This window comes from Sus scrofa, chromosome 7, assembly GCF_054392235.1.
Source record: "Sus scrofa isolate SSC_HxYL_T2T_F1_AM1 chromosome 7, Sscrofa_HxYL_maternal_Yorkshire_Landrace_v2.0, whole genome shotgun sequence".
In the NCBI taxonomy this organism is placed as follows: Eukaryota; Metazoa; Chordata; class Mammalia; order Artiodactyla; family Suidae; genus Sus; species Sus scrofa.
Genome location: NC_139389.1, coordinates 66,106,179 through 66,119,822, shown reverse-complemented (window position 1 = coordinate 66,119,822; position 13,644 = coordinate 66,106,179). Strand labels below are relative to the sequence as shown.

Sequence of the window (13,644 nt, the reverse complement as noted above, 5' to 3'; positions counted from 1 at the left end):
TTTATTCTTATTACAGAGTCTCTCCAAATATCTAATTTGACTCTTGGTGTTTAGTAACATTAGGATATTTAAAAGACTAAATTGTTAACTTAAAATCAAGATGTATCCATGTGAGCTATGAGGATGGACGCACAATTACAGTTTTCTACAACCCAATTCACTCACATTTGGAGGAAAGAAGAACCAAAGCACCTCAAAAAAATTTTGTTTTCTTTGTAGGGCCACACCTGCAGCATATGGAGGTCCTCAGGCTGGAGGTCGAATCAGAGCTGTAGCTGCCGGCCTACACCACAGCCACAGAAACGTAGTATCCGAGCCACATCTGCGACCTGCACCACAGCTCACTGCAACACCAGATCCTTAACCCACTGATCAGGGCCAGGTATGGGAACCTGCATGCTCACGGTTACTAGTTGGATTAGTTTCCACTGCACCACAATGGGAACACCTCTAATTTTTGATAAAGGGTTACATGCTGTAGAAGTGTGATTCTGAGTTCAGGCTATGCCACCAATTAGCTGTGTCTTCTGGGATCACTAAACTATTCTGGCCCATTTCTTCATCTGTTAATGAAGAACAAGATCAATCTAAATTTGTTTACATGTTGGACCATGAAAGAACACCATGAAACAGTACCTTTAAATGGTATGAATTAGAAACAATTTTATGAACTAGTAAAAAATAGAAATACATTAAAAATTAAATATAAACTGTTAATCACAAACATACATGTACATACACAAACAAAAGTTCTCTAAACACAACATGCATTTCTGAATTCTTCTGCTTGTATTTATTTGCTATCTGAGACGGATTCATGGTTAATAATGAAGGCTCTGAAATCAGACTACTTGAGTTCAAATCCCATCTTTTATTTCTTTGTTTTGGAACTTCCACAAGTTAGTTAATACTTCTGAACCTAAGTTTTCTTATCTGTAAATGAGGATAGTAACAGTAGCTACTATAGGAATGAATTACTTTAAGAATCAATCCATGTAAAGCAGGTAGTATGGTGTCTATCACATAGTTAAGAACCTAATAACAATGACAGCAGTAACAGTAGCAAACATATATAGAGTGTTTACTAAGTATCAGACACTGTTCTAAGAGTTTACATGTATTACCCCATTTAATCCTCACACCACCACATGAGATAGATACTATCATTAGTCTCTTTTATAGTGAACAAACTGCCATAGAGAGGTTAAGTAACTTGCCCAAGTTTACTGTGATACTCATAATTGTGGCTATTTATAAATTTTTTTTTTTGTCTTTTTACCATTTCTTGGGTCACTCCCGCAGCATATGAAGGTTCCCAGGCTAGGGGTTGAATCGGAGCTGTAGCCGCCGGCCTACGCCACAGCCACAGCAACGTGGGATCTGAGCCATGCCTGCAACCTACACCACAGCTCACAGCAATGCCAACACAGCTCACAGCAATGCCAGATCCTTAACCCACTGAAGCGAGGCCAGGGATCGAACCTGCAACCTCATAGTTCCTAGTTGGATTCGTTAACCACTGAGCCACGTCGGGAACTCCCTTTATAAATATTTTTCATTCTCCTTTCAGGAACATGGTAAGATTACACTTCCTCACAACATCTGAATTAGGCAACATTGATGGAACTCATAGGGTCAACTCATAAAGTCAACTTCTGGGCAGAAAGTTTAATAAGAGTCCAAAAGCAATTTCTGTGTTCTCCTCCATTACAGTGATCATGAAAGTATATATATTTATTTTTACTTTTTTTATATTTTTTTAATATATTTATTTTAAAAAATTTTTTGCTTTTAGGGCCACACCCATGGCATATGGAAGTTCCCAGGCTAGGGGTTGAATCAGAAGAGCTGCACCTGTCAGCCTATGCCACAGCCACAGCAACGTGGGATCCTAGCTGTGTCTTTGACCTACACCACACCTCATGTCAACACCAGATCCTTAACCCACTGAGGGAGGCCAAGGATTGAACCTCCATCCTCATGGAGGCTGGTTGTATCTGTAACCCGCTGAGCCACAACAGGAACTCCTCAAAGTATAAATTTTAATGGCGTTTACATCAGCCTGCTGCTTAGGTGAACAAAAATAGCATAGCCCCCTGTTGATCTACTTTGGACAAGTAGTATGAGGGTAAACAAAAGCCACTGAGATTTTTGCAGTGGTTTTGTTACAATGGCAATAAACAAGTCTATCCTGACAGTAAATTTCAGATTTAGTATCATCCTGATTATTTACCTATTCACAGCTAATGCTGAATTCCCAGTTAATGCTTAAGAATTAAATTACAGGGGAGTTCCCATTGTGGTACAGTGGAAATGAATTGGACTAATATCCATGAGGATGCAGGTTCGATCCCTGGCCTCGCCCAGTGAGTTGGGGATCTGGCATTGCTGTGAGTATGGTGCAGGTTGCAGATGCAGCTTGGATCCCGCATTGCTGTGGCTCTGGTGTAGGTTGGCAGCTATAGCTCTGATTTGACCCCTTGGCCTGGGAGCTTACATATGCCACGAGTGTCGCCCTAAAAAACAACAACAACAAAAAAGAATTAAATTACAGGAGAAAATAGTACAATTCTATACATTTATTTCTCTTTTTTTGGTGTATGAGTGAATGGAAGTTTACCATGATCTGATTTAGCATTACAATTCAATTATTGGTCCTAATGTCTTCATGACCTTGGGTTAGGCAAAGACTTCTAGAAGAGGAAACAGAAAGCACTAACTACAAGAAAAAAATGATAAAATGAAGTTAACTAAAATTAAGAATGTCTGTTCACCAAAAGCCCATGTTAAGAGAGTGAAAAAGTAAGCCATAGACTGGGAAATTTTATTTATTTATTGCTTTTTAGGGCCGCACACATGGCATATGGAAGTTCCCAGGCTAGGGATTGATTGGAGTTGAAGCCGCTGGCCTATGCCACAGCCACAGCAACATAGGATCTGAGCTGTGTCTACGACCTACACCACAGCTCACAGCAACACCGGATCCTTAACCCACTGAGCGAGGCCAGGGATCGAACCCACAACCTCATGGTTCCTAGTTGGATTTGTTTCCACTGCGCCAAGACAGGAACTCCAGTAAATTATATTTATAATACATAAATCCCTTAAAGACTCATTTTCAGAATATATAAGGAACTCAAATCAGAGAGATAAAGATAAATGACCCAACTTTTTAAAAAGGCTAAAATACATAAGCATTTCCTAAAAGAGACTATCCAAATAATCAATAACGATAGAAAAAGATATACCACAACATATTCAACAGCTAAAATAAAAAAGACTAACAATACATAGTGTCAGGGACAAGTAGGAACTGAAATTCTCACATGTTGCTAGTGGTAATTTGTTTATTTTTTAAAATGATTTTTATTTTTTCCATTATACTTGATTTAGTGTTCTGTCAGTTTTCTACTGTACAGCAAAGTGACCCAGTCACACATACATATATACATTCTTTTCCTCATAATATCCTCCATCATGCTGCATCATAAGTGACTAGATATAGTTCCCAGTGCTATACAACAGGAGCTAGTGGTAATTTAAATGTGCACATTTTGGAAAATTGCTTGGCAATAACTGCTAAAATAAACCTATCCTATGAACCAGCAATCCATTCCTAGTAACATGTCCTAGAGATATGAGCGCAGATGCCCAAAGATGTGTAAAGATTGTTCACAGCACCAGCATTAATAACAGTCTCAGAGAGGAACCAATCTACATGTCCATCAACAGTGGGCTTCATTATGATATATTCCCACAACAACATCAGTGGAATACTACAAGACTGAACTACTGTTATATGTAGCATGGATGAATCTCACAGGCATAATGATGAGCGAAGAAGCTAGGCCCACAAAAGTAAATATTTTGTGAATCCCTTTAAGTGATATTTAGGTACAGGTAAAACTGTTCTTTGGTGGCAGAAATCAAATAGTGGTTATCAATGATAGGGGGAGAGAAGATACTGACTGGAAAGCCTCCTGAAGGTGCTGGAAATATTAACAGGTGCATATATACGTAAACATTCATGGACTTGTACATTTAAGATCTGCGCACTTTACCATACATACCGTAATTTTAAAAAAAGAAACACTGATCAGTGGTTTAGGTAAGAATTCAAGGACTGGAAGATCTCACAAAGGTCACTGGAATCCAACTACACATCCAAGGCTCAGCTCCCAACCTGAATCTCTCTTGAAAATGTCTACTCCCATTTCTAAATTAACTCTGGCCATTAGAAGGTTTTTCTTTATAATGAACTCCAAACCTGTGCCCATGGAGCTTCCATCCTTAGATTTTTCTTCCTATTCTTTTGGAGACATATAGAACGAGTATTCTTCCCTTTCTAAATCATATCTCTTCAGTTATCTCAAGGCTTATCTGATGACAGCTGAGATTCCTTTCAGCTCTAAAAATTCTAGGATTTCTGTATTTTTATTGATCCATATTTCTTTCATTTACCTCTTTCCCTACACCTCTGTTGAACTTTACTCTTTCAACCAAAATATTCTAAAGTTATGTTTCAACCTGAGTAGATGACCAGCTTGTAGATTTTTACTCAAAATATGAATGTTAAATGTACGTCAATATGTACAGTATGTAGCTGGCGACATCTGTGTGCTCATGAGAGCAGGAAGGGATATCTCTCAGTGCTTAACACAGTGGAATACCAGTTCCTCATGAAAGATACTTAGCTCACTTGGATTTAGAGAATGTTTACCACTTGGTGTTTAGACAGAAGATGAGAAGTGTATTTCTTAGACAAAAAAATAAGTCAAGGCGGTGGTGATTATTTTGACCTGTACATTGGGAATAAAGAAGAATGTGTGGACAGCACTGGTTATGCCTAAAGGAATGAATCATATTGGACTTGATGAAGGAACATTAAAGCACTTCCTTAACTTCAAAGAGCCAACTAAACAAATAATTCATGGGGTTGTATATTTCAAGGCATTTAACAGCCTCTACAGAGTCAAACTTTAGGAGCTAAATGTAAAACTAGAATAAGAGTTTTCTCATACTCAAGATGATGTATGTTTTAGTAGTATTCATAATATTCAGGCCTTCTATTTAAAAAGTCAACACGAACACTTTGCTGATACAATTATTTCATACCTATGATTGCCCTTTTATTGCTACAACATCACATTTTTACCGTTTTGCCCTTTATTACACAGAATAGAACAGAAATCAACAGACTCAAGATTATCTACAGATTGGAGTTCCCGTTGTGGTGCAGCAGAAACAAATTCGACTAGGAATCATGAGGTTGTGGGTTCGATCCTTGGCCTCACTCAGTAGGTTAAGGATCTGGCGTTGCTGTGAGCTGAGGCAAAGGGTACAGATGCTGCTTGGGTCCCATGTTGCTGTAGCTGTGGTGAAGGCCAGCAGCTATGGCTCCAATTCGATCCCCCAGCCTGGGAACCTTCATATGCTGTGGGTGCAGCTCTAAAAAGCAAAAAAAAAAAAAAAAAAATTATCTACAGATAAATTATCTGCAACCTGAATTATGCAAAATAAAATGTATTTATTTAATGACTCTGGGGGAATTCTGAGGCAGAATATAAGGAAACAATGAGAAGGAGAACTTCCTAATAGTAATGCTTTGCTATAATCTGATGGAGAAATTCCTGCATGGTTGTGCTCTCCAAGAGAAAAGGTGCTATGAAGTTGGTTTTATGGAGTTGGTATAGAAACACGGATGGATTAAATGCCTGAATAAAGTGTAGGTCATCTATTAGGCTGAACCAGGGAAATCTTATCTACAAATCAGCAATAATCATCAGCAATAATGAAGCGAAAGCTTATCCTGCACACTTCTAAATGATGCACTGATTTACAAAGAAAACCAAATGGAGGATATCTGACTTAGTTTGGCATTTGACATCAGACTATCGAACTTTCTTCAGCTCCTCTGGAGCTACTGGCCCTCTAACACTTGGCACTTACACCCTATTATCAGGAATCATATCACTGTATGCTGTAATTTTTTAATGTTAAGTATCTGTCTTCTCCATGACACCACGCTCTGGATATCCTTTTAGCCTCTTTAAGTATTTTGGTTCTCTTACCACTGTTTTGACCTCTTTTTAACAACGACTTTTTTCCCCCCTTCGGCTATAAATATACTCTATGCCTAAAAAAGAAACAAAACTCAAAATAAAACCCTCCATTAAATTCTATCTGCCTTTCTAAGCAACTGTCCATTCATTCCTTTTCTTTATAACCAAACTACTTCAAAGACTAGTCCCTGCTGCTACCCACTCAATCTGAAACAGATAGTAATCTGGTTTCTATCCTTAACTCACTCTACTGACTATTCTCAGACACCAGTAATCTCTAAATTAATTTAAGTGCACACTTTTTTTTTTTTTTGGCTTTTTGGCTTTTTGGCTTTTCTGGGGCTGCTCCTGCGTCATATGGAGGTTCCCAGGCTAGGGGTCGAATCGGAGCTGTAGCCACCGGCCTACACCAGAGCCACAGCAGCGTGGTATCAGAGCCGCGTCTGCAACCTACACCACAGCTTACAGCAACACCAGATCCTTAACCCACTGAGTGAGGCCAGGGATCGAACCCACAACCTCATGGTTCCTAGTCGGATTCATCAACCACTGTGCCACGACGGGAACTCCTCAGTGAACACTTTTTAACCTTCAGCTTGCATTTGATGCTTAAATGACACTCCCTCTTCAAATTCTTCTTGCATTACTTCCTACTTACCATGTTCTTGTTTTTTTCTCCCATCTCTTTAGCCATTTCTTCAGATTATGGCCCTCTTCTCTCTCTCTCTATGTTTCCCTAGTGATCTCTCTCAGCCTCAATGTTTTAACAACCCAGTTAATACTGATGACATCTAAAACCAACTCTGAAATTTCACGCCTGTATCTCAAATGGCAAAGATCATCTTCTTTGGTGTGCCAGAAGCAATTCACACTTTACACACATAAAACTGAATCAAGGAGTTCCTGTTGTAGCTCAGCAGTAACAAACCCGGCTAGTATCCTTAAGGACGCAGGTTAGATCCCTGGCCTTGTAGGGGGTTAAGGATTTGGCATTGCTGCAAGCTGTGGTGTAGATCACAGATGTGGCTCAGATCTGGTGTTGCTGTAGCTGTGGTGTAGGTGTGCAGCTGCAGTTCTGATTTAACCCCTAGCCTGGGAACTTCCATGTGCCGTGGGCGTGACCCTAAAAAGACAAATCAATCAATGAATCAAAATGAATCCACAGCCTTTTCCTCAAAGTCTGCTCCATTTCCCATGATCATTCTAGGTCAGTTCAGGGAAGTTTACTCTGTCCCTCAGGGTAAAAGCCTGGGAGTCCTTTTCAGCATTTCCTCTGCCCTCACCTCATTCAATCCCTTACCAAACCCAGTAGATTCTCCTCTTCTGTGTTCCTGTCTGTTAAAGCCTTTATTTTTTCTTGGCCTGAGTACTCCAGCAGCCTCCTGCCTGTGCTTCCTGCCTCCAATCTGTTTCCACACAGCTGCCACTGATCATTCTAAAATACAAATCTAATTATGCATATCACTCCTTGTTTAAAATCATTCAAGAGGCTACCTGCTATCTTCAGGTGATTTTTACTCTTTTTAAAATTCTGTTTGAAAGTATAAATTTATGCTTGCTTTGAATGTTTAAAGTTTGAATGTCTTCCAGTAAGGACATGTTATTTTATTGTTAGAATAAACAATAAAACCTGGCCTGGCAGTGAATGACCACCTTTAAACCAGTTCTGGGATTAGGAAAAGGAATCTTGACGTATTTAAATGAACTGGAACAAAAAAATTTAGCAGAAAACAATACATTAAAAAAACTAAATCTCTCTACACTGAATTCACATCTTTGGTACCCTTTATTTGTTCTCGCATGAAACAGCTTACAAATTTACCCCTTCAGGGAATAAGTTTCAGCTGACTTGCTAATGAGATTGTTATACATAGATAATAAATGCTGGTGAAAAAAAATGCAGTGCTGACCTTCTCTTTAAGTAAATAAAAGAACAACTATTGGCATACCTTGTTTTATTGCACTTTGCTTTATTGTGATTTGCAGATACTTTTTTTTTTTTAACACAAATTGATGGTTTGTGGCAGTCTTGAGTCAATCAAGTCTATCAGCGCCATTTTTTTTCCAACAGCATTTGCTCACTTCATGTCTCTGTATCACATTTTGGTAATTCTTGCAATATTTCAATTTTTTCATTATTATTATATTTGTTATGGCCGTCTGTGATCAGTGATCTTTGATGTTACTACTGCGAAAAGATTATAACTTTCTGAAGGCTCAGATGGTGGTTGGCATTTTTTAGCAATGAAGTATTTTCTAATTAAAGTATGTATTATTTTTTAGACATAATGCTATTGCACACTTAATAGTCTACAGTATAGTATAAAACAACTTTTATATGCACTGGGAAACCAAAACATTTGTATGCCTTTTTTTTTTTTTTTTTTGTCTTTTTGCCATTTCTTGGGCCGCTCCTGCGGCATAATGGAGGTTCCCAGGGTAGGGGTCGAATTGGAGCTGTAGCCGCCAGCCTACACCAGAGCCACAGCAACGCAGAATCCAAGCCACGTCTGCAACCTACACCACAGCTCACGGCTACGCCAGATCGTTAACCCACTGAGCAAGGGCAGGGACCGAACCCGCAACCTCATGGTTCCTAGTCGGATTTGTTAAGCCAAGACGGGAACTCCTGTATGCCTTGTTTTGTCACAATAATCACGTTATTGCAGTGGTCTAGAACTGAACCCACTATCTCTGAGGTATGCCTGTGTATCAGATAGCTTATGTCCAGAAAATAAACACAGTTTTAAAGAAAAGAGATAAGATAATGAGTATTATAAGATTTAATGCTCATATACATAACTACTTATGATGGAGCTTACCATTAGTTTTTGAACTAGGAAGATTATTTTCCACAGTATCATTTAAATACATGCTTTAGGTCTTGAAATTAATAGGTTATCAGAGTAATTTCTAGTCTTTCCCATAACCTGTTTAATTATGGTATCTGTGTTCTTTCCTGCAATATGTTTCTGTTGCAATCAACTTCAAAATCTCTGGAGAGCAAATGCTATTCAGTATTACTATCCATGTATTACCAAGTAAGGTAGGAGAAGCTGCTAAACCAACTGAGATCCCATAATGCCAGTTAAATTTCAATCTTCTTTCTAGGCTCCCAAAACATGTCAGCACTATTGTAGTAAAGTAGGTTATAAGTTTTGGGTGATGTGACTTGCTTGAAAGACAAAGAGGACAGAGTGTAGAACAGACTATTACAGGTCACAGCAAAGTAAGTTCAGAGCTGTAGCTACAATTTACTTCTTACTATGCATATTTATTAAGTACTGAAGCAATAAACATGAAACCCAGCAAAGAGATGAACACACCGGGTTAAACACATGCTTTCCTGACCCTCTAAGAGGGCACAGTTTGAAGTAAAGAACAATTTAATTAACAATTTAATACCTAAGAGAAAAAAGCTCTCAATCATTATACTATATTCACTGCTTTCTAAAACAGTTCATAACTGATGCACTATTGAACTTAAATCCACTTATTCTATTTGAAAAATAGTGCTCTGAATTTCAAATAATCTGAATAGGAACTCAAGATTCCTATTGGATTAACGGCTAATAATGTCCTTGATATACAAAACCAACTGCTATTTACCATTAGCTAGGCATTTCCTGTTTTTTTTTTTAATAACTAGTATGCAATGATACCAATTCATCCTTAGTCTTCTACTTAACCCCCATAGAGCAGCAGCATTCTAAGGTAGGATGCAAATAGAGATCAATTCCAACCTGATGTTCCTGGATTATTTTATTACATGATAGACAATAAGCTACCAAAAAACCCCCAAAAAACCTGAGTTGTAATTTCTGCGTGATAAGGTTTTACATATTTAAGTAAATATTAAGTTCTTTTCAGAAAATAATACAATGCTCCAGATGGTGATACAGGCATAGAAAGTAAAGATTGTAAGCAGTATATCTGCTCTACTCTTGACCAATGATAGTGGTGTTAAACAAGACTGCTAAACAAGTAAGAGACAATACATAATCAGTAAAGGCTGACACCTAGAAAGGTATAGCAGACCCAAGTCTTTCTTGGTACAATAAATGAATCTATACATTATCCTAAGTATCAAGTATTGATAGAGAAAGATTTTAATTAAATGAGAGGGAGAAGACATTGGCCAATTAGAATCTTGCAAGTAGTTTGTTTTCCTTGTAAATAAATGGCTGTCATTGTTTTTCTGGCAAAATAAAGCTGCTCTTTCCCTCTTCAAGAAATAAACATAAAAATACACTCCATTACATTTATTTAATATAATCTCTAAATTGGCAATTAGCTTCAGAAGAATTTTCACATATGGCAGAGTTCCCTGTATTTAAGTCTCCCCAACCCCTCTGTAACCATAATGTACCATATTGGTATATTGCTGTAGTACTACAGCAAGAATTTCAGTATTCCTCATATTCTTTCACTAGCTTGAGTCAGTGATTTACATTCATAAACCCAAGAAAGAACCCGCAATAGCAACCAGAGGATTATGAAATTCAGAAACTTATTTAGTCATACCTGGCAGCAGATATTTACAAATTCTTATGTTCATAAATTCCCAATTTCATTGACCTGGGAATAGCTATGAATGTTTGCTAAGTATGCAAATATCAATAAGTAGATGAAGCTTTAAAGTTATTTCAGTAAGAATTAATAATTTTGCTCTCCAAAATTTATAAACACCTGCAGCTCAATACCAAAAAAAAAAAAAAAAAACCCAAAATGGGCAGAAGATCTAAACAAACAATTCTCCAAGGAAGACATATAGATGGCCAAAAAACACAAAAAGATGTTCAACACCACTCATTATTAGAGAGATGCAAATCAAAACCACTATGAGGTACCACTTTGGCCAGAATGGCCATCATCAAAAAGCCTACAAACAATAAATGTGGGAGAGGGTATGGAGAAAAGGGAACCCTATTACACAGTTGGTGGGAATGTAAACTGGTGTGACCACTGTGGAAATCAGTATGGAGATTCCTTATAAAACTAAAAATAGAATTACCATTTGATCTAGCAGTCTCACTCCTGGGCATCTATCCAGAGAAAACCATGACTCGAAAAGATACATGTACCCCAATGTTCATTGCAGCACTCTATACAATAGCCAAGACATAGAAACAACCTAAATATCCATTAACAGAGGAGCAGATAAAGAAGATGTGGGACATATACACAATGGAACATTATTCAGCCATTAAAAGGAAAGAAATAACAGCATTTGCAGCAACATGGATGGACCTAGAAATTATCATGCCAAGTGAAGTCAGTCAGACAGTGAGACACCAACATCAAATGCTATCACTTACATGTGGAATCTAAAAAAAGGACACAATGAACTTCTTTGTAGAACAGATACTGACTCACAGACTTTGAAAAACTCAGCTTTGAAAAACATTCTCAAGTCAATGAAATTTGGAAAACTCGTTTTCCAAATGAGACAGATTGGGGGGGCGATGGGCTGGGTGTTTGGGATGGAAATGGTATCAAATTTGATTGTGATGATCGTTGTACAACTATAAGTGTAATAAAATTCACTGAGTAATAAATTAAAATTTTGCTAAAGGAAGAACAGTAGTAGTAATAATGATGATAAAGATGTCAGAAACTTGGCCTTTTCTAAGCATCCAGAATTCTCATTTTTCTTGTTTCATTCCCTTTCCCCACCATGGCCCTGAACATACTATAACATGCATAAGAAACATTCAGCATGTTTTTTTTTTTTTTTTTTCCAGTTTACTGGAGAATTCTAAGTTTGGGACCTAGACTTTAGAAATAAATAAGAACACCCCATTTACTATATACATTAAGAAATATAAGTCCCCCAAACATTTCCTTTTTAAAAAATTGATTTGATTTACAATGTATCATGTTTAGAGTTCCTGTTGTGGCTCAGTGGAGACAAACCCGACTAGTATCCATGAGGATGTGGGTTTGATTCCTGGCCTTGCTCAGTGGGTTAAGGATCTGGTGTTGCTGTGAGCTGTGGTGTAGGTAGCAGACAGGGCTGGTATCTGGCCGTGTTGTGGGTGTGGCATAGGCCTGCAGCTGCAGCTCCGATTTGACCCCTGTCCTGGGAACTTCTATATGCTACAGGTACACCTCTCTCCCCCCAAAAAGAAAGAAACTTAAACAATATATCATGTTAGTTTCAGGTGTAAAATACATTTTCTTTTGAAATGAAATTTATCTGGTCTAAAACTGGTAGTAACATTTTTTTCTTGGGTTTTGGGAAATCCTAGTGGCCTGAAAGCTGTTTCAAATGGTTCAACTCATACTTTTATTCCAAGCATCTCATTTTACTGACATTAGCTTAAAAACAATTAAGAATTTAATTAAAAGTTAGGTCTAAGATGAAGAAAACTTAAAGTCTCAAAGAAAATGTAGAATACTTTGTTAATATCAAATCATAATAGTTCTATATATCTTATAAAACATATGAAGACATTAGCATTGTGAAATGTGGTCATTTTTGCCTTGTGAGTAAAAGGTATGTCATATACTTACTGTGGTACCATTATGGCATATTTATATGACTAAAATAGCTAATAATCTTTACACAAACAATATTGTCAATCTCAGTAGTAAGCAAATGTACTTACTTAGACCATCTTTCCTTTGTAGGGCCCTAATTTTTTTTTTTTTTTTAATGGAGTTCTTGAAAAGAAGACAAGTTTCTTAGCCAAGACTGCCACTGAAAACACTTTACCTATAGTTTTCAAGAGCCCTAATCTAAGAAATGCGGGCAGGTGTATTCCTCTGTGAGGGCTTAAATAAAATCTGCCCACAACTGCCAGTTTAGCTTAGCACATAAAATAATGTATCACTGAGAGGATAGGCTAATCATCAAAAACTGTCTCCAGGCATTACAATGATTACATGTTGCCTTTCTCAGAGAGTAATTTTGAAGAAATAAGATTAAACCAGAGGAAACATAAGCCCTCCTTGCTCCCAGGGTACACAGCACATCTATGAAAAGGTTCTTGACCTACATAGTTTACCTAAGGTGGCATGCTATCTTTTCTCATTCATCATATATTTATCAAACACATAATACGTACCAGGCACTTAGTTAAGACACCAGGACTACAACAGTAAACAAAGAGCGCCTGCTTTCATGCAAACTATGGTTTGAGGTGAAAGATTAAGCAAATATACCAATAAATACAGTTTTAAATTGCAAAAACTGCTATGAAGGAAACGAACAGAACACTGTAGAATAACAGTGGGAGATGTCACTTAGACAGGGGGCCTCTGTGAAGAAGTAACGTGAAAGCTGAATGTTAAGTAGGTACATCCCATGCTGAAGAACTAGCTTATTAGGACTGGAGTGAGAAAGAACAAACTTTGTGGAGGAAGTGAAAGAAGGCTAGAGTGGGCTGGAGTAAAATCACCAGAAGAGGAGAGCAGCAAGGAGAGGTAAGTGGGGACTATATCCTGCAGAGATGTGGGGTTATGTTAAACATGTGGGTTTCCACCAAAGCATGAGAGCAAACCTTTTAGGAGTTCCAGAAAGTGGCATGATATATTTATGCCCTTTTCCTCTTCTTTTTTGGCTGCCTCAAGGCACATG

The 13,644-nt window shown here is 37.7% G+C and overlaps 1 protein-coding gene across 3 annotated transcripts in view; it reads right to left on the bottom strand.

Annotated features, from left to right (window-relative positions):
- The window catches only part of HMG20A (high mobility group 20A), a 65,715-nt gene that overhangs the window by 39,744 nt on the left and 12,327 nt on the right, over window positions 1-13,644 (bottom strand). The window lies entirely within an intron of this gene.